The sequence below is a fragment of the Plecotus auritus genome, assembly GCF_963455305.1.
Source record: "Plecotus auritus genome assembly, chromosome: 8".
NCBI classification, from domain to species: Eukaryota; Metazoa; Chordata; class Mammalia; order Chiroptera; family Vespertilionidae; genus Plecotus; species Plecotus auritus.
Window position 1 is genome coordinate 22,514,396 of NC_137782.1, and position 26,964 is coordinate 22,541,359.

Below are 26,964 nucleotides of genomic sequence, written 5' to 3' on the forward strand. Positions count from 1 at the left end.
TCAAAATTAAAGAATGGTAAGCATAAAGAATTTTAGTAATATGCAGTCATCATATTGGTGGAATAGTATTGATATTGTTACTCTGAGACTGTTGTACCATTTGCAATAAAACACATGACTAATTGTGGGATATTCTAATTCTATTATCCCTCTCTTCTTGAAAACTAGAATTACTGGTGTGAAGAAATAACATATGGAAGTAACCTAGAGAAATCAAGCCTACCATGCCATCTGGAATGTGATTTGTAATTAACAGTATAAACTCATAAAACATTTTGACTTAAAAAGTTAAAAGCTCCATTTTAATTTCATAAAATGCATATAAAATATTAGTGTATAATGTTCTGTCAACTTAAGAGAATTAGAAAGTAACCAAACCAAAAGCACACAGATATTTATGTTGCTTACAAATAATTCTTCCTTTCCAATCCTTATCTCACCTTGCCACACAGAATTAGAGTTACATTATTAATCTGTATTTATAAAAGCCAAGCAACTGGAACAACCAGAATTATCAGTTGTTATGATGCACACTGCAGCCGGCCAACTGGCCTGATTGGGAAAAAGCAGGCTTCATTGTCATTATTTCAATCTTAAGTGGACATTTTTAAATACGTCATAATTAAGTATAAGTTTGCTTTACATTTTTGGTGAGGCAGCAATTTTTAAAAGATGTTTTCATTGAAAAATATCAATTTACTTTTTGCTATAAGAGATGAGGAAATTCACACTACTACATTTTTAGCCATCTTATTTTTCAAATCTCCTTTATTAGATTTATTATTATTTGAATGATGCCAAAGTTTATAACATTAAGTTATGTGCCATAACCCTGATTATTAAAATTGTGCTGCTTTAATTCCAAGCTTAAATTTATTCATTACTCATTATCCTTTCTGTCATTTCTAATTTGCGATCTTTTGTTTTCACTTCATATTTATTCCATGTTTGCTTTCATTTTATTACTGAACTTTTTTCAAAATATACTAGTGGATACTCTATTTCATAAGTTCTTTGATATTTGAAAATATACAGATGTTGCTTTTATAGATAAGTTGTTGTGATATTCTTGAGTCTAGTAATTTGCCAGAAAATATTTATCTGGCTCTGCAGAAGAACAAAAAGACCTAATGTCAGCATTTGCTGATTTTAATGAGGTGAATTTTGAGCTACCAACATAATATCACTGAATGTAGAGTTGGGAAGGGATACTCAGGAGCATACCATTACATTACATTATATAATATCTGCACTATATAGAAACAATAGCTATAAATAACTTCAAGATCACAGATAATCTATATATATAAAACCCTAATATGTAAATAGACTGAATGGTGGAACAACTGAACAATTGAACAACTGAACAACCAAACAACTGGTCTCTATGACATGCGCTGACCTCCAGGGGGCACACACAGAACATGGAGGGTGTCAGCCATGGCAGGATGGTGGAGCAGGTGAGCGGGGACACCAGACCAAGGCGGGGTGTCAGTTGCTGTTATCAGGGGAGGCTCTGGTGATTACTGAAAATTGTTTGCTCTCATGCACCATGGTCCTGCCCAGCACTCACACCCACTGCCAGTGTAGGAGCTGCCGCTCACACCTGCTGCTGGCACCCAGCACTGGTCCCGATCACTTGGCACCATCAGCAGATGCTAGCTTCTGCTGGCCCCGATCACCCCTGAGGGCTTCTCCACCTCCCCCTGCTCCTGAGGGGCGATTGAGGCAGCAGCTGCTTCTTGCCTGCTGCTGGTTCCGGGCCCAATCACTCCACGCCATCAGCGGGTGTGAGTGGGGCTGGCACCATCAGCACGTGAGAGCGGCAGCGGTGGGAGTGGGGCTGCCAGCAGACAGGAGACTTGGGACCATGGTGGGAGGGGCCAGGCAGGGGTGTGGAGGTTGGGTCTAGACCTGCCCCTGTGCCTACCGCAGCCTCACGACCCACAGTTCTTTTCAAGGTGCATGAATTCATGCACTGGGCCCATAGTAGTAAAATAATTAGGAACTTATGAGTCTTATTATGTTTTTAAAAAATAATGCATTTAATTATATTTATATAATTAAATATATAATTTAATTTTAAATAATGTCTGTTTAACAACTGACTCTAAATTTCTAAAATTTTGATAGTCAGCTCTGGGTCCAATTCATTATTTACTTGAGATCTCTGGTAACAATGTTCTTTTGTTTTGTTGCATTAAATATTACTGTGGAAACATCTGAAGCTTACATTTTGCAACATGACAACTAAACTAATGGACTTTGATCCCACTTCCTGCATTAAGCCCATAGAAATTTTGGATAAAATACTAAAAATTAAATAAATCAAAATAAGGTGTAGAGGGCCCCCTGGGAAGGCACATGGGCATTCTTTAATTATTGTAAGCTGAACCCAGTGGCATCGGCAAAGCCATGCCCTGGGAACACGTCTTGCCAAAAGAGCAAGGGTGATGTCAGCTTGACCTTCATTTCAACCCATGGTGTGGGAAGTGGGTTTTGATATCTAAATCCAGCCTAGCACCAGGAATGCTCAGGGCCTACTCAAGAATGCAAATAATCTCCTTTGTCTTGACCTTTTGGTGAAACTTCCTGGTATTTGGGGGTATAAAATAAACACATGTATCGGCTCTGGGTCACTGTCTCTCCATCAAAAGAGGGCAGCGGTCCACCCAGCCCCAGCTTTTCTTTCTATCTCTGTGTCTTGTCTCTTTCTTTTATTTCTCAATCCCCAGCCACCTCTACTCAGGAATTGGACCTGCTCTCTAGCCGCGCTGGACACAGAAAAGAGAGAAAATAGTTACATCTGGTGCCTAATGTGGTCCTGCTGAGTACAGAGGCAAGAAGCGAGCGGATCGCTCTATGAAGTGTGCACACCACAGATTAAAGAAGTAAGGTAAGGAGCACATTGTTGCAAATTGTATTAACTGGGTGTAAAATATGGGTAATTCTCAAATGTTCAAAACTATGCTCAAAGCACAAGGATGCTCTGTTAAGCGTAGGCAGATTCTTGATTTCTTAAGTATTGTTGATGAAACATGGGAAAAGGTCAGAAAGCAGTTGCATGACCGATACTCAGCAGAAGGTCCAGAGAAGATTCTATTCCTACTTTAATTCATGATGGCCTTGATCAAGCACAGGAGAGTTTAAGAATGTCTAAGCGGGATGTGGCCACAGCCTTACAGCCTACAGTGGAGGGGTGTGAATCTCTAAGAATACCACCTCCCCGCTCTGCGCCTCCTCCGCCTCCACATGTCACTCCTGCGACCACAGTCAAAAGTCCACCTGATAAAGATTTATCTCTTAATTATGAGCAGGAGCTAGAGCTTGAGGCAGAGTGGGACAAGCATCACTGTGAGCAGGATAAGAAAGGTTTTGCCCACAGTTGCCCAGCCTTTATGGCTGGATGCTGGTGCTTGGCCGAAAGTGACTTCATATTTCATTTTGTTGGAGGCTCAAACTACTTGTATTAGGCTGAACCAAGTAGAAAGGATTAAAGGAATTTCTTAGCAACTGCCAATGATTCTTTATCTTAAAAAATCTTTTTCTTTCCTTAAAAAATAAAAATAAATAAAAATTGAAATAATAATGAAAATAAAAACAGTAGATGCCAGACCATCACTGAATTTCCCCCAAAGCAAAAAGGAGGTGGGGGAAGGGAGACACGTGGTGATCCAATATGGATGCCCACTCCCCGAGAAAGCCATTTTAAAAGGTCTCATCTTCGCCATGCTTAATGATGGTGGATTTGACCTGGGAAAAAATAAAAGTCAAGCTTCTGAGCCAGGCCCATCGGCTGGAAACTTAAAAACTTTGAAGTTTACTAAATCAAATGATAAAAACTTATATCTAAATATATTGAAATGATATAATACTGAGATGTTGATCTGAGTATGCCTTGTATGAAGTCTAGAGGATAGAATTTAATCTATTAATTGAATATGCCTTGTATTTTATTTGAAATGTACCTTAAAAATGTAAAAGTATTATTGATTTGAGAAATGTTAAGTATTTAATTTGCTACCTAAAATTTGAAGCTCTGAAAGTTTAAGGCTCAGATTGAATTGGGAGAAATTATATAATTGTGGTAACTAAATGCCTAGAGCCGTGGTCGGCAAACTGCGGCTCGTGAGCCACATGAAGCTCTTTGGCCCCTTGAGTGTGGCTCTTCCACAAAATACCACAGCCTGGGCGAGTTTATTTTGAAGAAGTGGCATTAGAAGAAGTTTAAGTTTAAAAAATTTGGCTCTCAGAAGAAATTTCAATGGTTGTATTGTTGATATTTGGCTCTGTTGACTAATGAGTTTGCCAACCACTGACCTAGAGTATAGTAATTTATTTTTGAGAAAATAATTTTTGTGTTTTCTCTGATAATTAGGAATTCAAAATATGATACTTATTGGTCTAATTAAAAAAGAGGATTAATTCTGTGAACCAGTTTAAATGTAATTGATATTCTTTAAGATAATTTAAGTATATAATCTTTAAATCATATATATATATTATCTTTCCAAGTTATTTCAAGACTTTGAGAATAACTTTCAGACATTTCATGGGCCCTGAAATGTTTTCAAAAGTCTGTTCTCTCTTAAAAAGAAATATTTTTAATTAAACTGATTGATACTTGAAATTGCATGGAAAGCTTTATCAAATAAAAATTAATCAATATATTTTACTTATATACATATATTAAATGTTATGAAGGTTTTGGCCTCGAAGGAGGGCAAAATATTTCTTAAAATCCAATGGCAAAATTTTAAGAAGGAATTTAAAATAACAAAAAGCCCATAGCCGCCTGCATTTTAAATAGGTTGGTTGTGGGGCAGCATTTGTGCTTTGTGAATCAGACCTATAAGTTTACTGAATTTGCTTGCTTTCCTTTTTTAATAAAAATACCTACTTAAATTACTTTATAAATTAACTTTTTAAAATATAATCAAGGTCTCATATAAATTAAGTTCCATGAGAAGCCAATGTTTTTATAAGTAATTGAATCCAAGTAAAATCTAAGAACAGATTAGAAGCCACCATGAGGGCTGCCTGGCTTGGCAGCCGCCATGTTGGCCTCATGGCTTGCCGCTCCCATGGGGGCCGCCATCTTGAAACAGCAAAGACCAACCTCTCCCCTTGAATAAGCCAATGTCTTTGTAAGCAATTTGATTAAGTCTTCTAAGAAAGTTACTGAGACCTCCCATGATCCCTCTGTATATGCAAATAAGCCAAAGGGGATACTCTTTAAAAATAAAATTCTAGCTTAATAAAAAGGAGAACTTTAAAAATTTTGAAATCTCTTTCACTGATATTTACAGTGTAAACTAAGATTGTTGTTAAAGTATTAAATCTGACAGTAAATTAGTAATCAACTTTAATGTAAAAGTGCTTGTGATATGGCTACTCTGACGTATGACCCAGTATTTATTATTGGTGTAAAGAAAGACAAAGATTCTTAAGTGCAACTCTCTGTAGCCTGAAAATCATTCTGGAAGGAAATAAAGAGATTTCCTTCAAATGTCGTAAGGACTGTAATTAAAGTCAATATATTTGGCCTCATAAACCGAAGTAAATAATTTGTGTTTTTGACTCCCAGATAAAGTTTATGTTAAAGTTATTTAAAGACTAATTGTAGAAGTTTACAAATGAAGTTAAAAAATAAACCTTATTTCAAATTATTTAAAATTGGCTACTTGAAATAAGTGAATACTCAAGAAAATTTAATTGTACTGGACAAAAAACCTGTTTCTGAAGTATTAACTAAAATTTTTATTGATAGTTCATCTCATAGTAAAATTGCTTAACATGCAATGAATCCAAAGCAGTCATATTTCTGTGCAAAAATTAAAATTACCTCAGGCATTAACCATTTTTACAGATGGATTCAGTTCTGGAAAGGCTGGATCTACTGCAGCAGGGGAGCAAAGGTCCTTCAAACCCCTTATATTTCAGTAGAAATACAAGCTTTTATTTATGCCTTAACAGATTTTGCTCCGGAGCCCATCAACCTATAGTGATAGTGCTTATGTGGTAAGTACCACCAAAATTATTGAAACAGCTACTATAGGGCACACTAATTCAGAGGAACTTTTTCATTTATTTTTCAGCCTTCAAAATGTTATTTGAGAACGACAATTTCCATGTTTTATTGTAAGCAATGTCCTCAGTGCCAACTTTAGGGGTAAATCCCTGAGGACTTAAACATAATCAAATCTGGCAAAATGGATGTCACTCAATTGTGGAAAGAGCCAATCGTACTCTTAAAATGCAATTACTAAAACAAAAAGGGGGAGACGGATGTTATGTGTCACCTCAAAACAAACTCAGTCATGCTCTTTATACTTTAAAATTTTTGTATTGCGATGCACAGGGTCGTACAGCAGTCAAAAGGCATCAGGCCTCCTGTACAATAGCCTCCACTGAGTTAGCTAGGTGGAAGGAAGCGCAAACCAGAGAAGAGTTTTATCAGATTACTAATGTAGGGAAGAGTTTGTGTTTTATATCTTTCCAGAAGGAGCAACGCAGCCAATTTTGGTGCCAGAGCGTTAGTGCCTCACCACAATGGACCCAGAGAAGCTCCTTGTCCCTTCACTCAAAAGGACTGAGAGTTGCCCCAATGACAGCAAAGCGGAAGAAGAAAACTGAAGGCTACACAAGGGACTGAGGTGCCAATATAGGGTCAACTGAAGAAGCTGACCACCGATGCTCAGCAAGTGATGAAAGAACAGGGGGTTCAGGTAACCCCCTCCAACCTTTTTTTTGCTATGATGGCACTTGTCAGCTGCCAGGTAAGTATGGCTGCAGCAGAAACTTACTGGACTTATGTTCCAGATCCCCCTATGATCAATCCAGCCACCTGGACCGAAGAATCAGTGCCAGTGTTTACTAACAACACTAATATGGTCAGGGCTAGCTCCAACAAGCATATAACTCCTTCTTCCCAAGGTGATTATACTTATAATGGCTTTAGTGGGGAGCTCCCTATTTGTTTATCAAAAAGGGGGACTTTAGGATGTTTGCAGCTTGGCCAAGAAAATAAGACGTCCTATGGAGGCACAAACATTGCTAACATTGAAGGCCCCTGGGATACGAGAGAAAATATGTTCAGACAGTTACTAAACTAGGATTTCCTAAGGCCACCCAATGGCTGTCTGATAAGCATCCCCCACTCCCCTCCTGCCCCACTACTGAGTTGGGAGCATTTCCACAATGGCAAGATTGCGCCAATCCTGTACCAGTGAGTCATAATATTTCCGGCTCTGACTTGTATGTATTAGATTGGTCCCACAGGCTTGATGCTAAATATTCCTATCACGAGCCTATGTCACCAGGAGGTTTTGTAGGTAATGCCCTAACCACAAAAACAGGAAATTTACAGAAAGATCTGTGGTGTTGAGTCACTGCTCTTGACTTTCTTAATTATACTGGCTCTTTCTTAGCTAATACTAAAGGAGCATGCACATCGAGCCCTTGCTATGGCTTATGAGCCTGTGTCCAGCCTTCATATGTATTGGTGACTGGAAATGTGAATATCACCAGATTGGACACTCATTATGCTGTCGAATGCCATTACTGTAACCTTACCAGCTGTGTTTCCAAGCATAACCTGAATGAAGATATATTAATTTTAAAGCAGCCTTCTTTTATTATGCTTCCTACCAGCATAACAGGAAAATGGTATCATGATGCGGGCCTCCAGGCATTGCAGGAATTACACAATCAACTGTCCCGGGAAAAGCACACTTTGGGACTTATTATTTTTTGTATTGTTACCCTAGTTACTCTTATTGCATCTGCGGTAACTGTTTCTCTTGCTTTGACCCAAAGCATTCAGAATGCAAAGTTTGTCAATGAATTGGCTCAGAACACCTCAACTACATTTCATGATCAAGAAGATATAGACAAAAGGCTAAAAACAAAGCTAAATGCTTTGGAAGCTGTAGTGATAGGACTAGGTAATCAATTAGAAAGTATCAAGATTAGACAGCAGCTGCAATGCCATGCTGCTTTTACATATATTTGTGTGACTTCAGCCCACTATAACAGTTCTCTATGTGATTGGAATAAAATTAAGATGCACCTACAGGGAATATGGCATCATAATAATATCAGTATAGACTTAGTGCGGCTACACAAACATGTGCAAGCCATTCAGAATAGTCATGATGAAATTATATCTCTGGCAAAACTGGCAAAAGAATTGCTGGATAATTTAAAAGAATTTAATCCATGGAATATGTTAAAAAACACCACCTGGTACCTAATTGGATTCCTTTGTGTACTACTAATCTTATCCTGCTTTTTTTCAGTCATCAGCAAGCTCCTGTGATCTCAAGTATAAAGGCTCCAACTAGATGTCCATAAGCTACATTTAAAAATGAAAAATGGGGGAGATGTAGAGGGCCCCCTGGGAAGACACATGGGCATTCTTTAATTATTGTCAGCTGAACCCAGTGGCATTGGCAAAGTCAAGCCCTGGGAACACACCTTGCCAAAAGAGCAAGGGTGTTGTCAGCTTGACCTTCATTTCAGCCCATGGTGTGGGAAGTGGGTTTTGATATCTAAATCCAGCCTAGCACCAGGAATGCTCAGGGCCTATTCAAGAATGCAAATAATCTTTGTCTTGACCTTTTGGTGAAACTTCCTGGTATTTGGGGGTATAAAATAAACACACTGTATTGGCTCTGAGTCACTGTCTCTCCATCAGAAGAGGGCAGTGGTCCACCTGGCCCCAGCTTTTCTTTTTATTTCTGTGTCTTGTCTCTTTCTTTTATTTCTCAATCCCCAGCCGCCTCTGCTCAGGACCTGGACCCGCTCTCTAGCTACGCTGGATGCAGAAAAGAGAGAAAATAGTTACAATAAGGCAAGAGAGAACTCCATGTACAAGCAAGAAAAAAGGAAATAAATTCCAGGGCAATAATCTGAAGGTGATTCGGTGACAATACTGAGGTAGGAGAGGAGGCATAGATTCTGGGAACTGGATGCTGAGGTGCTAATGCCCACCAAAGACAATACAATATGAAGCAGCTGGAATTCAAATCCCACCTTGCCTTCATGAATTATAAAAGCTTTGTACTTCAGCCCAAAACAAAATTCTAGGGTTTGGATCAAGTAAAAGAAAAGTTGCTGGCCATAAAGAAAAACTCCAGACCCATACCAGGAGTAAATACATTGTCCAACTTTAAATTAAATAAATGGCACATTAATGATAAGTCCAGAAATTAACACAAAATCTGGTTCATGGTGAGTTTTCTACTGGGAACCCTCATCATAAACAATCTTAAATCCATATGGTAGCAATAGCTTTATAAGGCAAGACATGCAGAACTTCTACAGAATACTTAATCTTTTCTGAAGATGAACTCAGTGTCAAAAAGAATAAAACATAAGGCAAAGGTCCATGAGATCCAAAGGTCCAGATGACCACCCCCCCAAAAAAAATAAATAAATAAAACTTAGCAACCCAAGAACTAGAAGTAATAAAATAATATGGAAATGGCCGAAACCGGTTTGGCTCAGTGGATAGAGTGTCGGCCTGCGGACTGAAGGGTCCCAGGTTCGATTCCGGTCAAGGGCACGTACCTTGGTTGCGGGCACATCCCCAGTAGGAGGTGTGCAGGAGGCAGCTGGTCGATGTTTCTCTCTCATTGATGTTTCTAACTCTCTATCCCTCTCTCTTCCTCTCTGTAAAAAAATCAATAAAATATATTTTAAAAAAAATAAAAATAATATGGAAATGTTTGAGTCCCAATTTCCATGTCCAACAGTTCTGAGTCCCCGTTTCAATGTCAAACAGTTCCTTATGTGTACATGTCAGCAATGATATCTGGATGGTGGGCACATCGTGGCAATGCAGGTCCGACCCTCTCTGGTTTGGTCCTAGGCAACTTGCTGTGTCGCACAGCTGCTGGTTGCTAGCGTGACAAGGCGTCATCAGCGTCTTCCATCTCTGGACTGTTTCTCCTCTTGTCTTCGTGGTTGGAGCAGACCTGTCAATTCCTCTCTGTTGCAGGAATCCACATGGTCTTGGAGTTGTTTTCTGAAAATATACAAACATATTCTCAACCAAAAGTTAATAAAGGAATCTGTTCTATATAATTGATTTGAGATCCTTTTTATTTTTGCCCAAACGATTTTCCTTTGTCTTATTTATAAAAGCATTAGGTATCATTTTGAAATAACAGAGCCCTATTTTTTTTAAAGTGAATTTGAAAAAGAACCAACTAGAATTTAAGAAAGTAAAAAAAGAATTTATTAGAGGTTTTTAAAAAATGAATAAATGGATTGAAAAGATTAAATGCAGCTGAAGAGAGAACTGATGTTGTGGAATATGGAGAAAAGAAATCATTTTCAAAAACTCATAGGATATTTACAAAAAAATATTTTACAACAAACACAAAAATAAACAGTACCATAAATTTACTTTATCTAATAACAACAGAATTAGATGAGAAGTAAATTTAAAGCAAAAACTAAAATAATCCACACATGTCTTTAATTTTTAAAGGGTCTAAAAAAGAGTCAAAAGAAATAAAATGAAAATTGTGAAATAGATTTGAATGATAATGAAGATAGCACAAATGAAATACGTAAAAAGTAGCTGAAGTAGTGTTAGGGGGAAATGAAGAACTGTACACAAATATTAGAAAGAAAGAAAGATGGTACATTAATGGGCTAAATGTTCAATGCAATAATTTAGAAAGAACATATTAAAACTAAAGAAAATAGCCCTGACCGGTTTGGCTCAGCGGATAGAGCGTCGGCCTGTGGACTGAAGGGTCCCGGGTTCGATTCCAGTCAAGGGCATGTACCTGGGTTGCAGGCACATCCCCAGTGGGAGGTGTGCAGGAGGCAGCTGATTGATGTTTCTCTCTCATCGATGTTTCTAACTATCTATCCTCTCCCTTTCCTCTCTGTAAGAAATCAATAAAAATATATTTTTTTAAAAAAAACTAAAGAAAATAGAAAGTTGGAAATAATAAAGATCATAGGAGGACTTAATGAAATAGAAAAATCAAACAAAATCAATAGAATAGAAGGCTAATTTTCTGAATGATTAATAAAATGAATGCTCTATCAAACTAATGAAGTACAATAAATATTAAGGCACAAATCAGCATGTTAAAAAAACAAAAGGAGACATAAATAAATATAGGGAAAGAATGTTAAAGAACATTATAATCAATTTTATCCCAGTAATCTTGAAAATTTATATGAAATAGACTTTTAAAAAATATAATTAAAAGAAATACAAATTCAGTTGACTTTAGAAATGACTATTTTTTAAAGAATGGCTAATCCATATATTGTATAACTGTTCTAGCCATTTAAAAAAAAACACTTTTATTTCCAAAAAAATTATGAAACACTCCTTAAAGTCCTTTTATAAGATAGATAACTTCAAAACCAAAAATGGACAATGGAAACATGGAACTAATTAAAACAATGATATTATTAATAACTTAAAGATGTTATGGGCTTAATAAGGGTGATTTACATGTATAAATTCTTCTCATAACAAATCTAAGGTAAGGAACATGATAGTCCCCATACTTACAGATGAGGAAACTTTGGCAGAGAAATAGTTTACACAGACAGAACATGCTGCAAACCCAGAAGAGAACCCAGACAGTCTGGTTTCAGATCCTCTGCTCTTAACCACAGACTCTAATTTCTTAAATAAAATATTAGGAAAACAAATACAGCACTGTATTTTTAATATAAAATGATAGTGTAGGATTAAGAAGATGTCCAGAGCAGTTCTTGTTATTCCCTGATTCACATTCCTGTAATATGCAATTCTCCCATCTATTGTCCAAGTCTCCAAAACATTTTATAAACTGGCAAATATATCTTTCTTCTCCCACACTTGAAGTCTCAGATTTGTTCCCTTTCCATCACTTTCAGCTCTAGCTTATCCTATATAATAAAAGGCTAATATGCAAATCAACCAAACAGCGGAACAACCGGTCGCTATGATGCACACTGACCACCAGGGGGCAGACATTCAATGCAGGAGCTTCCCCCTGGTAGTCCGTGCACTCCCACAGGGGGAGTGCCGCTCAGCCAGAAGCCCTGAGCCGGGCTCATGGCTGGCAAGCATAGCAGTGGCGGGAGCCTCTTCCGCCTCTGCGACAGCACTAAGGATGTCCGACTAATGGCTTAGGCCCTCTCCCCATGCTCCCAGACTGCAAGAGGGCACAGTCCCAGCTGAGGGAACTCCCCCCCAGTGCACGAATTTTGTGTACCAGGCCTCTAGTAGACATAATATTTGATAATGCTGTCACTCCCTTCCAACCCACCCATTCTGTTTAAAACCAGTCAATGGTGCTTGTTTTTATTAGCACAGTGAGCAAATTTCTCATCAATGCCTACAGGGTCTGTCCGCAGCTGATCTCTTCAACATCATCAAGGATCAAATTCTTCCTTCCTTCTTTCCTTCCTTCCTTCCTCCTTTCCTTCCTTCCTTTCTTCCTTCTTTCCTTCCTTCCTTCCTGTATTTTGGCCACACTGGCCTTTCTGTCCAGAACTTGACCCCAGGTGTTCATTTGTGCTATTCTCCTGCCTAGAGCTCCTTATCTTGAGTTTACCTAGTTGCCTCCATCTCTCATGTCTCACTTCAATCATCATTTCTTCAGAGAAATTATCCCTGAACTCCCTCCTCCCAAGACTAGGTTAGGTTCCCTTATTTAATCTCAGGTAGCACTCTATACAAGTGCATAAGTAAGTTTATATGTACTTATAGGATAATTTCATTAATATTTTTTTTTTCTCCACAAGAATGCATACAAGAGGTCAAGGACCATGTATTTTCTTTTCTGGCATTGATTCCTTAGTGTCTACCATAAGTCAGTATTTTTAATTTATTATAATAATCAATGAATTATTAAGAAAGAAGAAGGAAGAGATAATGTATTATTTGGAAAAATGGCTGGAATTATTCTCTTCCTTGTATCTGTATACCTTGAAGTATGATTTTACCACTCTTCCCATGAAGAGGGAGAGTTGTGTTTCCAAAATCTTTGGGTCCAGAGTAGCCATGCGGTTTCCTTTGCTCAGGATGTAGTAGAAGAAATGGTGTGCCAGTTCTGCACCTATGCTTCAAAAGGTCTTCTGGACTTCGGCGTTCTCTTCTGACCCCTGTGACTGCCATGTGAACAAGCCAAGGCTAGGCTAATGGAGGATGATGGACCACAGAGAAGGGTCTGAGTCTCCCTGCCCATCCCAGTCAAGGTCATCTTAGATCAGCCAGCCACTTGCCAACCTGCCAGCTGACCTCAGACACAAGAGCAATGCCCAGCTTATGTCCACTGATCCTGGACCACAGAATCAGAACAATCCAGCTCATCCTTACATTCGAGAGTGACAAGAAATGGTATTGCTTTAAGGCCTCTAAGTTTTGGGGTGGAGGGAGGAAGAAGAAAAGTTAAGGGGAAGAAAAGGAAGAGAATAAGACATGAAGGCCTATCATGTATAAATGGACAAAGATTCGTTGTTTAGTTCTAGACAAAGAGAATCGAACAAATAAGTTATACACAAAGAGATCTCTGTATATATTCAGGCTAGACTTGCTAGAGATCTGTGATTTCCAAAAAAGTGGAATAAAGTCCTTGCCATGGACCCATATAATGCTCTGGAAGGAGGTCAGGGAAGGTATATATTTTAAAGTTAGAGTATCAAATCCTAGCTTATTTTACAAGTTTATGTACATGGATAATTTCCTCTCTAAATGTGCACAATGGAGCCACAGTTACTACATCTACTTTGGGAGGGTGTGGCAATATTGACAAGACTGCTGAGGGATGCTGGTATTAGCAAATGCTCTACACTGAGTGGCCAGATTGTTATGATCTCTGAACGCATAATAATCTGGCCACTCAGTATATATATATATATATATATATATATATATATATATATATATATGTATATGTATATGTATATATATATGTATATATGAGACCTGGTGCATGAATTCGTGCATGGGTGGGGTCCAGCCAGCCTGGCCAGGGGGAGGGGATGGTTGGCTGGCCTGCCTGTTGGTCAAACTCCTGGTTGAGGGGGCAATTTGCATATTAGCCTTTTATTATATAGGGTATACACTGAGTGTCCAGATTATTACGTGTTCAGAGATCATAATAATCTGGCCACTCAGTGTATATTGTACTCACGGGACACCACATAGTGTTCTAAGTGCTCAACTTAACTCATTTATTCTCATGACCAGCTTGCAAGGTGAGTACTAGGATTATCTTCATTTTGCAGATGAGGAAGCTAAGGCATAGAGAGGTCAGGTAGCTTGCTCAGAGTCACAGACCCAGTAAATGGGGAGGCAGGATGCAAACCCCAAAAATCCCAGTCCAGCCATCCATGCTTTAAAACCTTAAGCTCCTTAGCCATAGATGCACCAATGCTTACTCCCCAGGGCTCCTGCCTGGTATTACAGGGATGAAACAGCTTGGCTACCAGACAGACTCTCCCTGCACGTTAGAAACCCCCATGTCTGGTGCACACATGAACCTGGATTTGCCAAATGTGCTTGGCTCCTGCTCCCCGGAGAGAATGCAGTAAATTGGGAAGACTAGGACTGTCTCAGCCAGCCCTGCTAATTAAACTCGTCCAACTGACACTTTTTGGCTACATCCAAGAGGATATTATTTTTAGCTTGTGTGGGTTAAAGGGGAAGGGAATGTGCCAAATTCAGGTCGTTGGAAAGGGAGAAAGAGAAGGGAGCTCAGAATGCATTATAGTTACGACTCCATTTAATAAAATGGAAAGATTGGGAACTTCTGTGCCTGTCTACTAAACAGTGTCAATGGCTTTGACAGCCACATTTAAATGGGTGGAATATTTCTCTACTCACACATTCCCAATGGGATAGCAACTGCAGATATTAGAAGGATCTAGAAGTTTATTTTTTATTCTTATTAAGATTTACTGGAACAGGCTGGTATAGAAGGAACTTTCCACCTCCTCCACCCCGTTTTCTTTCAGAACTCTCTGACAACCCCACCCTGGCGTCCTCGGAGGTAATGAATGAGGTACTAACCTGACCTTGATTAGGAAATTTGGAAGGTCATCTGCAGGGCTCCTTCTGATAAAGACCAGGCCAGACCGTGCCACAGGGCTCAGCCCGTTGATAACCCTGGAGCCTGCAGAACCACAGGAGCTCGGCTGAAGGGTGCATCTGGGGTCTGACTGCCAGGGCTCCATCCATCTAAGTTGGTTTCACTCTTCTGCTCACTGCTTCCTTCTTCCTTCAGCCCCTCTCTTGCTGTTTCTGATCCGATCCAGTAATTAAAAATGGAAGATCCCCAGCGATTCTTCAGCAGTCTGAAAACTGCTCAACCCTGGTAAGCTGAGGCATAAAACCCTATAGTCCTGTGCTACAAACCATGAAACCCTTAAGACTCAACTCACAGGAAAAAGAGATTTTGGTTTTGGTCCTGCCCTTCCTGCGATGAATAGATGTCATTGTTTGGTCTGACGCAAAGACTTTATTGTGTGAAGAGCCTACCCATTTTGCTCCTGGACAGAGCAAGAGAAAAAATACTCCTGAGAGAAAAAATACATCATTTTTCTCAGGAGCATATTGGTGGATTTTCAGCATATATGATTAACAGATACCATAGAACTGACTTAACCCACTAGCTTTGAAAGTTAGCTAATAGGCATTGCAAAAGTGGCTGTGAAGTGTACTAGTTAAGAATGGGTAAGAGCCAGACCTGGGTTGGAATTTCAAGTCAACACTTACTGCCTAAATGACTTTGGGTGAGTCATGTCATTTTTTGACATAGATACATTCTTGTAAAGTGGAGTGAATAATAGATACTTCATAGGATTGTGTAGAGAATGCCACTGTGAGAGGATGCTATTGAAGGTCTCAGCAGAGTACTTGGCACAGAATGGCTGGTCCCTCAATATCAGCTGCTGTTATGAGGTCATCCATGAACATGAGGGACACGGTCTGAGGTAAGATCAAAACCACATCATCTTGGCATGAGGTAGGCTCTACTTTTCAAATCTCAATAAATGCTTCTATTAACCAACAAGTACATAACACAAAATGACCATCATCAGTCTAAAGCAATTGTTCATTGTTGATACCTAACTGTTCCTTCGTTTAGCAACTTCTTATTTAAAATATACCCCCTCACAAAAAAAACAGTGAATAATAAATTTATTTAGAAGACACTTTGTAAAGAGTACAATAAATTGAATTTTAATAGTGGGCAGTTGGTCAACATGTAATAGGTTTTGTAGTAAATGAAATAATGGTTTCATTATTCCATGCCTCTCAAGGGAATGGGGAAACTGTTTGACTTGCAGGCTTTGAATGATGAGAAATGAAATGTTCAGTGGTGTTCCAACCTGGGGTCATTTTAACCCTCCCACAGGGCATTTGACATTGTCTGGAGACATTTTTCATTGTCACAACTAGGACTAGGGGAGTTTCAACTGGTATCTAATAGAGAGAGTCCAGGGATGCTGCTTAACATCATACAGTGCACAGGATAGCCCGTCACGACAAAAAATGATCTGACCCCAAATGGCACTGGTGCCAAGGTTGAGAAACCGTGGTCTATACAAACCTGTGGAACTCTGAGGAGGGATCTTAAATGGCTTCTGATTGTGAACTCTATTTATCTAGAGTTTAAAATAGTGGCATCGACTTAGAACACATTTCACCTAATAAATCACAGGAGAATCATTTGTAAACATGGTACTTCTTAATTACTTTCATTTTTTTGCACTAAAATTTTCCCCAAAATTATCACTGTTTCAAAGGTGACATGAGTTGGCTGCTATGATTTAGTTTTTTAAGGAAGGAGGAAAAAAGCAGAGGTTGAGAATGCTGTCTCAATCGTTCACAATGAAATGTATTCCTACAAACCTCTTTCCCTGTGTCCCTCCCCCGTCCCCTATAAAAAAAGAAAAGCAAAAAAAAATGAATTGCCAAGATTTTATGTGCCTTAACTTCATCGTAAAGACTTTCTTCCTCTAAATTCACCACGAGCATGGTTTCTGATCCAAGGATAGGATTTCCCTAGTAGCTGCCAATGTGGAAATCAAAACATTCAAAAGTATGAGGAGCAGGTATAGATCCCATTCATTGTTTAGTTTTCTTTACCTTTCATGCCCACAGAGTATGGCTTCACCCATCTGAGAAAGTCATTAGTGAGAGAAGAGACTGTACAAGCACTGCCTTGAAAATGGGGCATGTTTGCTGTTTTTGGAAAATATCAGCTTGGAAGAGATCAAATTCAGTAGAGGGCAATGCTGTGAAAGTAAAATCAAATGATTCTTTGATTTCAGAGGCTCTAGGTTAGACTTTGACACTGTCCCATCCTCACATTCTCCTCTAAGTTACATAGGTCAACCAAAGCCATACTTGGCCCCAGGAGGACCTGCATTCCGTAGGGCACATGTAGGTAGATCAGCGTCACAATCTTCTCCCAGAACAGTGGGCAAGACTGGCATTTATTAGATTTGTATTAGGAGCCAGAAACTGGGCAAGGTGCTTTAGAAACATAGTTCCTCCAGAGGAATCTCAGAAGCCACAAGTAGGTTAGCATAAGAAAAAAAACGATTTGGGTGGATTCTTGTTTAAATTAACATAAATCCAAATCTGGATTAATAAACAAACTTTTTAAAAATGTCAGTGAAATCATGGAGCCACTGTCTTGTTTACTATTATCCCCAGTTGGTTTCCTCCTTCCCAAGGTTGTGATGCCCTTCGAGCCAAGGACTCCTAAAATCCAACAATTTCTCTGCATCTGTGTATCCCCATACCTAGAAGAAAGGCTATCTTGTGGCAGATTCTCAAAGATTCCAGCTGAATTCTTGTATTTCAGTTCCAACATGGGTGGATGTTTCCCATGAGGCTTGGCATATAGTGTGGACTCCAATACATAATATATTTAAATTGAATTTATCCACAATCTAATAGGACTAACAAAAGCTATACCATAGAGTGGGTGCCAAAATGTAAATGAACTAACGTCAGCAACAGTGCCTAGCATGGTCCTTGGTGAATAGGGGGGACTCAGTTAATGTTTGCTAGTGTAGCATTAGTACTGAGAAGGGCCTCTTACAATGCCGCAGCTATGGGTTTGCACAGGGACCCAGCCAAGTTTTGCTGGCACTGTGTCTGCTCTGAGAAGCTCCCTGGGATGCAGCACGGTATCTGCTGTGGAGCCCTGCTCTTCATCTGAGTTGTGTATGGCCCTTAAATGTGATGGGTCAGTACCTTCTGCTGGGATGAGACCTGGGAGATGTAGACAATTAGCCTTCTAAAGTAGTAGGTGAAAAATAAACTACCTATAACTGAGGATGAATTTCTAGGGACAAATGAGCAATATGAAATAAATTTTAAAAGTTAACCTCAATTTAAAAATGGGTATATGCCGAAACCGGTTTGGCTCGGTGGATAGAGCGTCGGCCTGCGGACTGAAAGGTCCCGGGTTCGATTCCGGTCAAGGGCATGTACCTTGGTTGCGGGCACATCCTCAGTGGGAGGTGTGCAGGAGGCAGCTGATCGATGTTTCTCTCTCATCGATGTTTCTAGCTCTCTATCCCTCTCCCTTCCTCTCTGTGAAATATCAATAAAATATATTTTAAAAAAAATTTTAAAAAATGGGTATAGAAGCTTACCCATGACTTCCCAACCCTCTATTAGTAGATTCATGCCACTGGGATGTTGCTTCAGTAGAATCCCCAAATTTCACAGTACCCCAAGTGTATTATACTTCATCTCCTCTTTTTACTTTCTAAGCTGATTTTCATTTTTAATTAACATTTCTCCTATTACTGTGTTATTTGCTGGGGCAAATCATCACCTCTACTTTGAAGGAACAGCCTAAAGAAAGTAAACATTACTCAACAGCACAATGTGGACATGACAATGATAATAACAAGGGTAATAATAGCTAACATTGATTAAGTCCCTTCCATGTGCCAGGCTCTGTGATAGGGGTGGAAAGCTTGGAATAACCCTTTGCAGTTGGGATCCTGGGATCAAGGTTCGTTTCCTACTTGATTCCTGGTTCTTTCCAAGACCAGAAGCCACATCTCCTTAGACCCATAAAGGATCTGGAAAAAACTAAGCACCAATGATGTAGTAAGCATCTCACTAAGTGCTTTTTCTGTTTCCAGTACACTCCTTGAATCACAAAGATTTGGTAAGACAGCAGGAGCAAGTCAATCCATACCTCATAACTACAACAGTAAATACATTGATCATGGTGGTCCACTCACTCAGGAAATATTTATTGAGCATAGACTATGTGCCAGATACCATTCTAGGCCTCAGATCTATGCAGAGAATGAGGCATAAGAAGGCCCTGCCCTCAGTAGGCTGATATCCCAGTGGAAGAAGATATAGTCAGCAGAGAGAAAGAGCGGGGGGGTGGGAGCAGAAAAAAAACAAAACAAAAAAAAACCCACGAATACCTAAACAAAATTATTTCAGATAACAATAAGTTCTGGAAAGAAAATAAAACAAGGTCAGTGATAGGAAGTGCTTAGGGTAGCAGAGGATGGGGCAGAGCCAGCTGAGAGGGGGCATCAGAGGAGGCCCTATGGGAGAGATACTATTCCAGCTGACAGAGGCAGCCATCCCAAGACCAGATCGAAGACCATTCCAGGAGAGGCCTAGAGAGGGCCAGAGGCAGGAAGGAGGTTTGGTATTTGAGAAACAGAAGGAAGACCAGTGTGGCTAAAGAATAATAAGTAAGGTGATAGTAGTAGAGAATGAGGAGAGAGATCAGCAAGGCCTAAGCAAACAGGGCTTTGAGGACCAAGCTAGGGAGCTTACAAAAATCATCACCATGTCTAAATAGGAGCATGACATGGCTGTATTTACATTTCAAAGAGGTCACCAGGGGTGACATGTGACTTTTGTCCCAAATGGTCAAGTAAAAGTTCCCATTTGTCGTCCTAAGGACCATCTTTTATTCATTTACCCCCAAAGCAGCAACTGTGCCTCTTCTATGTCCAGTCACTTGGCCAGACTCAGGCTGCAATGGTGAATAAAATATACAAAGTCCTTGGCCTTGTGGAGCTAAGAGACTTGTGAGATTTTCAGCCCATGAGTGGGTACTGGTAACAATGCAATGATGTGGTTCAAGGGCTACTGAAAGCGCAGCCAGAGCAAGACTTTCTAGAAGATCTGACTTTTCAATTGCAACTTAATGATTATCAGAAGTCATCCACATTAACAGAGGGAGTCAGGGCAAAAAGTATTTGTGACATTTCCAAGTCCAGGCGGAGAGAGTCAGTTTCTCGCTGAGAAAGGGGCAGCAGTTGGCAGGGCAACAGCAGAGCTTAGGAGAAGTGAGAGAGAGGCTTGAGCAGGAGGCTGGCCCACAGCTTGAGGGCCCATGAGCCAGGAGTGGATTTATGCTGTGCAGTCATCTGTAAAGAAGGGTCCCAGCAGCTCCTGATTCAACAGAACCAGAAGGCAGCTTGTGGTAGAGAATTCAGGTGCGTGAGAATAAAGCATCACAGGGTTCCCCTAGCTAAATGGTTACTTTAGCATTCAAGGTGCCCTTCCTCCAAGCACAGCCTTCACCTACCTTCCAGCCTTTCCCTGGCCTGTATGGGGAAGCCACTCCCTGCTCCCAGACACCTGTGTGTGTCCCCTCTGCAAGGCTGAATTGTGGTGGCTTTATGTCAAAGGCACAGATGGAAAAGGAGGAGCTGTGATTGATGCCCTGCTCCCAGGCTGCAGGAGAGCAGTTTGCACAACTCAATGGGCCATGCCCCATCAGCCCTTCCAAGCAAGGAAGCAGCACCCTGCACTGCAAGAAAGGCATGATGGGGGCTCTGACTCAGCATATAGTTGAACCAACAGCAGGCTGTCCCCAAGAGAAAGCAGAGGAAACAGAGCTTTTGAGAATGAATCTTTCAAAAGCTAACAAGAGCATATGATATGCTCTTTGCAAACCAACAGGGCTTTCTGCTATTGATGAAACAGCATGGTAGACAGGCTAATAAGATCAGCTTTAGAGCCATTCAGCCTGAGTTCAAATCCTGGCTCTGCCACTTCCTAATTGTATGATACCAAGTTCTCTGCCCCTTAGTCCCCTCATCAGTATATTGAGGGCAGGAGGTTGTTATAAGGACTCAGGAAATCGATAAATGTAAGGATCATAGACCAGTGCACAGCATATAATAAGTGCTTGTTTAATGTGAGCTGTCATTACTCCCTATTCTGTGCCAAACTCTGGGGATTAAGAAATGATAAACATAGTATTTAAGAACTCCAGAGCCTAGTCAGAGAGAAAGAGATGGCATTTATTGATCACCTACTATGTGCCATGTATTTTGCATATATTAGCTGTAATAGAAAATACACTTATTTATTCTTAACTGTCTGAGGTTGAGACAACTTGCCTTAGAGTCAACTCTACTTTACTTAAAGAAGCTTCAGCAACTCCCTGCCTCTTAAAGCCTAAAGAATCCATGAAATGCAATGCTTTTTCACTCCTGCCGTATTATTAGTACTTGAGGGCACTACTGGGCGTGATAGATTTGTATCCTCCACAGTTCATTGCTTGGGGCCTGGTGCAGAGCAGTCATTTAATACAGTGGATTTGCCTTGTAATTGAAGTTGGGTTTTAACCTATGGTTTAAATCACCCAGACAAAGGCACCCTTGGGAATCTCTCAAATCACACATGATGCTTTGTACATGCAATGAACAGGGCTGGGTGTATAGACAAAGGGTGTGGCTTGTGTTAGTTTTCATGTTTAAAACTTTGAAGTTAAAAATGTTGGATGCACAGCTTACTATATGGAGAGGTTTTCACAGGATGAGCTGTACTAGGAAACTCGGGTGCCCCTGATGCAGGAACCTCTGCATAGAAGTATCAGGGAAATTGCTTTGTGAACTATTGTTATTCCCATTTCCACTTACATAAGATGGGGACAAGAACAACACACATTGCACAAGGTGGGTTGTCTAGACTGAGTGACCCAGGGTGCTTTGCATTCTTTCAAGCTTGTATTGCCATTTCTATCTGCTGTTAGGAATAGTAATACCTCTCAAATCCCCACTGGAGTCTCTCAGACCCAGTGTGATCTCAAGGAGAAATTTTTCCCCATCGTACAGAATATTCCAGGGAATCCTTGCAGCTCTGGGAAAGACTCTGGGAGAGCTAGCCAAGACTATATTTCTCACATCCAGAAGGAAGTGATGCTTCAATTATGAGGAAAAGAAAATCTTTTGGGAGTGTCTGTGGGTCCTCTAAAAAGAAAGGAGGCAGATTCACAGCTTCAAAGAAGGAAGACAGAGAGGAAGTGCTCCACAAGAATGTTTCTCAGAGCTGGACTGTGGGTGATGAATCTGAAGGAATTTCCTTAAACTGAGGCATGAAGATGAGGAAACAGCCAGGAGTAAAACTTTTAAACAAAATCATAGCATCGAGATTGTAATAAAGTTGTCTTTAGCTATCATTTACCCAGTGTCCATAAGATTTCAGGAACCAGGTTAAGTGCATCACATTTAAGATCTCATTGAATACTAACAACACTGGAGGCTGTTTTCACATGCAAGGGGTCCCATCATCAGCTAGTTGTAAAGCTGGGCACAGAGCCAAGCATTTCTACTGAAAAAATCCAAGACAGGATCTTGACCCTAAACTTAAGCCTTCCCCTGCCCACGGACCAGAAAACTTTGATGTGAAATCCATGATCTCAGTGTGGCTGCCAGGTCATCTCTGCAGATAAGGAGAACAGATCCCTTTTACTACCACTAAGGGGTCAGGGAGAAAAGAAAAGCATCCTCTAATATGCCTGGCACTCTTGGGTGCACTCCCTGCCATATATGTATGTGGCTGTGTCCTTCAGCATCTACTCAAACACAGAACATGAAACAGGCAGAGCCTTGCTATTGTCATCATGGTGTCAGTTTTGTGAATGAGATGAGATAAAATTAGAGATAGCCTGATGTGGAGAAAACAAAGGGAAATGACAGAATAAAAAATTTAAAAAACACCTATTTGCTAATGTAATATTTAACAAAAACTAGCCCTAACAGGCTTTCTTTGTCAGGAGATTTCTTTTATTTGTGGGAAATGTCCATGAATTCTTCTTTGCCTGTAAAAGGAAGGCACATTGTTAGAAAGGTAATTTACCCTTCATTTGTAATAGAGTCTTGAATTTTACCTGTGCCTTTTCAGATCTAACCTCTGACCTCAAGTTGTCAAGCTGCCTGCTCCTAGCCTCCTTCGAGTTGATGGTCATGCCATATGCTTCCGCATTCAGAAAATCAAGCCTTAGGTCAAATTCCATACCTCTGTGAAAATCTATAGAAAATTACCTTTCTAAATAACCTTGGATTAATAGCTTAACTCTTAAATGACTGATACTTCCTATCAGATGTAGAAAAAACTGAGTGTTTTCAATAATTGCCTGGAATCTTATGTAGTTAGAAGCTTCATTTTGTCTTTTTTTTTTTAATATGTAATTTTTTTATTTTTTACAGAGAGGAAGGGAGAGGGATAGAAAGTTAGAAACATCGATGAGAGAGAAACATCGATCAGCTGCCTCCTGCACACCCCCCACTGGGGATGTGCCCGCAACCAAGGTACATGCCCTTGACTGGAATCAAACCTGGGACCCTTCAGTCCACAGGCCGATGCTCTATCCACTGAGCCAAACCGGTTAGGGCTTATTTTGTTTTATTCTACTCTATTGCATTGCTATTAAAATACATTATGTAATATATAATTGCAATATATTGAAGTATACAAATTATGACATATTGTATTATTAAAATCATAGTAAGTAAATACTTTATACAGTATTTATATTTAAAATATATTTATTGACATATTGATTGTATATTTATAAATATAGTAAGAGTGGTGATTTTTAAAAAAAAAAGATTTTTGGGCTTTAGGGAAAAGATTGGCAAACTATAATCCACAGGCCAAAGCCAACTCACCATTTGTTTTTGTAAATAAAGTTTTATTGGAACAGAGCCACACTCATTCAGTTACATATTGTTTGTGGCTGCCTTTGTATTACAACAGTTGCAAAAAAGACAATATGGCTCATCAAGCCTAAAATATTTATGATCTAGCCCTTTACAGAAAAGCTTTGCCAACCCCTGCCTTAAAATAGCATAGAAATTACAAAATTGACACTCAGTTTCCTTCTCATTAAATAAGAAGTATTGAGAGGTGATAGCTAAAACTAAGATTACTTTCCTGCAAATACAAATGTAAGACCTATCTTGCATCTGGTCGTTCAGTAAATTTTAGGGTTATGTGCCCAAATATTCTAATATCTCTAATGATGAGTCATGGATCCCGTAGCTTCTCTAAGACTTTTGTAGACAGAATGGCATCTTTTAGGTTATGACCATTCTATACTACTTGGGTATATAGATCCCACATATTACAAACTCTAGGCATTAAAGTCTTTATCCACTTCCAAATGACCTCACCCATCTCATGCCTATCTCTTCCCACCTCTTATGGCACCAGAGCCATAAATTCTAACACCTTGAATGAAGAGAGTCAGATGTTTCTGTTTACCAACGTGTTCAAGTCATCAATAAGCCAGGTTTGGTGTGATGTTGCACAGGAGAGGAACTAACCCAGTGTGTGCAGCACAAATGGCTATGTCGCCTCCATGCCTGCACTTTGCCACCACTGAGTCTTCCCCATGGGCTATGCTGCCAGCCTTCCATTTCTTCTCTATCTTAATGGTCTCTGGTCTCCCACGGCCATTATTCCAATGTGTAGATGTATCCTTGCCACTTGGTATTTGGACTGACCCACTGACTGATCTTAGCTCTTAGATTGTCCTTATAGAAAACTTACAGGGTGGCCTCATCCAACCAGACCTGTCTCCACCATGGCTCTGGCTCCAATTGGCAAGGGATAAGCAGTGTGGAGCCATTGAGAAGCCAAAGGGAATGGAGAGCGGCTAAGCAGAGGCAGGGCTCCATATGAATTGGGAAGCAGCTGGGCCAACGGGCAGTAACTTGACTTAGAAACATGGAGGGTGCATTGTTCTGTTGAACATCGTGCCTCACTCCTGTCTCTACAAAGGCTGGAGCCATCTGTGCTTAAAAAACACAGTCAGGGAAGGTTATTATGAGGAATCTCAGTGGCAGTAAAAGTAGCAAAACAGATTGAGATGGAATTGTTAGAAGCCAAAAATGCCACATCAAAGCACTTCTGAAATGTCTAGGTAACTTGCAGGATATGTGTTTCATTCTTTTAAACTTCTGGGTAAAGAGAGAGAAGAAGGGGGAAAAAAGCCCATCTCCATACTTTAATGCTTTAATGACTCATGGTTAGGAAGATGAACTTTGGAGCCAGACTACCTGGTTCCAAATTCAGGCTCTATCTTTCACCAGATACATAACCTTGGGCAAGTTTACTTGACTTCTTTGTGCCTCAGTTTCCCTTTCTATACAGCAGAATAATGATAGTGAGCACTGCACCAGATGATCATGCAGAACCCTAGCTGTTACTACTTATTTTTGTCATATGCCAGACCCTGAGCTGGGGAGTTCATCTCACTTACTTATCACCATGAGTAGGACAAAGCAGGAACTATGAGCATCCATGTTTTACAGATGTGGAAATAGAGGCTGAGAAAGTTTAAGTAACTTATCAAAGATCAAAGAGTGAGGAAACAGTAGGATCTAGAAGTGAACTCAAATCTGTCTAATTCCCAAGCTGGGCTTTTCAACATTCTGCTATAACACCTGGTTCAAAAAAGGGTTTTGATCAAAAGTGATTCTTTTCTTTTAACTCATTAGATTCTGCAGAGTCTTGTTCCTGGAAATCACCATCTGTGGCCTGAGCTATAGATGCAGATGGTGGAGGCAAGGGCCTGGGCTGGTTTGTATTCAGTCTACAGCTTTCTCTTGAAAAAATCAACCGCATGTAACAAACAAGCAAATCTGAGAAATTGTGGAGATTTCTTTTTTGATTCTTAGATTTTTAATGAGGCACTTATCATTATGTATGTTTTGCTAATCTAGAGTATTTACCCTGCTCATTTGCTGTTTCTCCTCTGTTATTCTCACTCCTTTGCCTTAGCAGTTTTGGCAATGCACCTTTGCAGAATACCAGCTATTGTTTGATGTGTGTCTCACAAAGAAGAAAATCTACACAATTCTTGTTAAGAGGGACATCTAAGAATTCCTAAAAGCAGAGGCTCCATGGAAAAGGAGAGAGAGAGAGAAAGGAAGAGAGAGAAGTGAAGAGCCAAGTTGTATCAGATGTCAATAGTAGATAAAGTGAGGTTTAAGGACAGCTTCAGCTGCAAGAAAAAAGCCAACAGGGTTAAATAAATAAGCCACAGGTAGGAAAACCCTAAGTTTGGTTAATTCGGAGGTTAACCCGCTTCACCAAACACGCAAGTGCTGTCCATTTTTCTGTTCTGTTATCTTCAGCTTATAGACTTTGTTCTCAAGACAGTTCCCCTGAAGGCCAGGCAGCTTGAGAATTTACATCTGGACATAAAAACATTCAAAGGAAAACCATCTATTCTGATGGATTATTTTTTAAAATATATTTTTATTGATTTCAGAGAGGAAGGGAGAGTAAGAGAGAGATAGAAACATCAATGGTGACAGAGAATCCTTGATAGGCTGCCTCCTGCACGCCCCTTCCTGGGGATGGAGCACCCAACCCAGGCATGTGCCCTTGACTGAAATTGAACCTGGGATCCTTCAGTCGATAGGCTGACACTCTGTCCACTGAGCCAAACTGGCTAGGGCCTGATGAATTCTTCTTAAGGCTTAGGAAGCCTTTCTAGAATCCCCATCAGTTCTCCCTTTGTGCCAACAAAAAACTAATCATAGACCCACTTCTGCACCAGTCCCTGGGAAGAGGAGGAGCCTCCCTGGCTTAAGCTGGCCCTTTGAGATAGAATAGGTCCTGGAGAGTAAACCACTGTGACCTTTCTGCACCACTTGACACATTCGTGTCAAAGAAGGCACTTC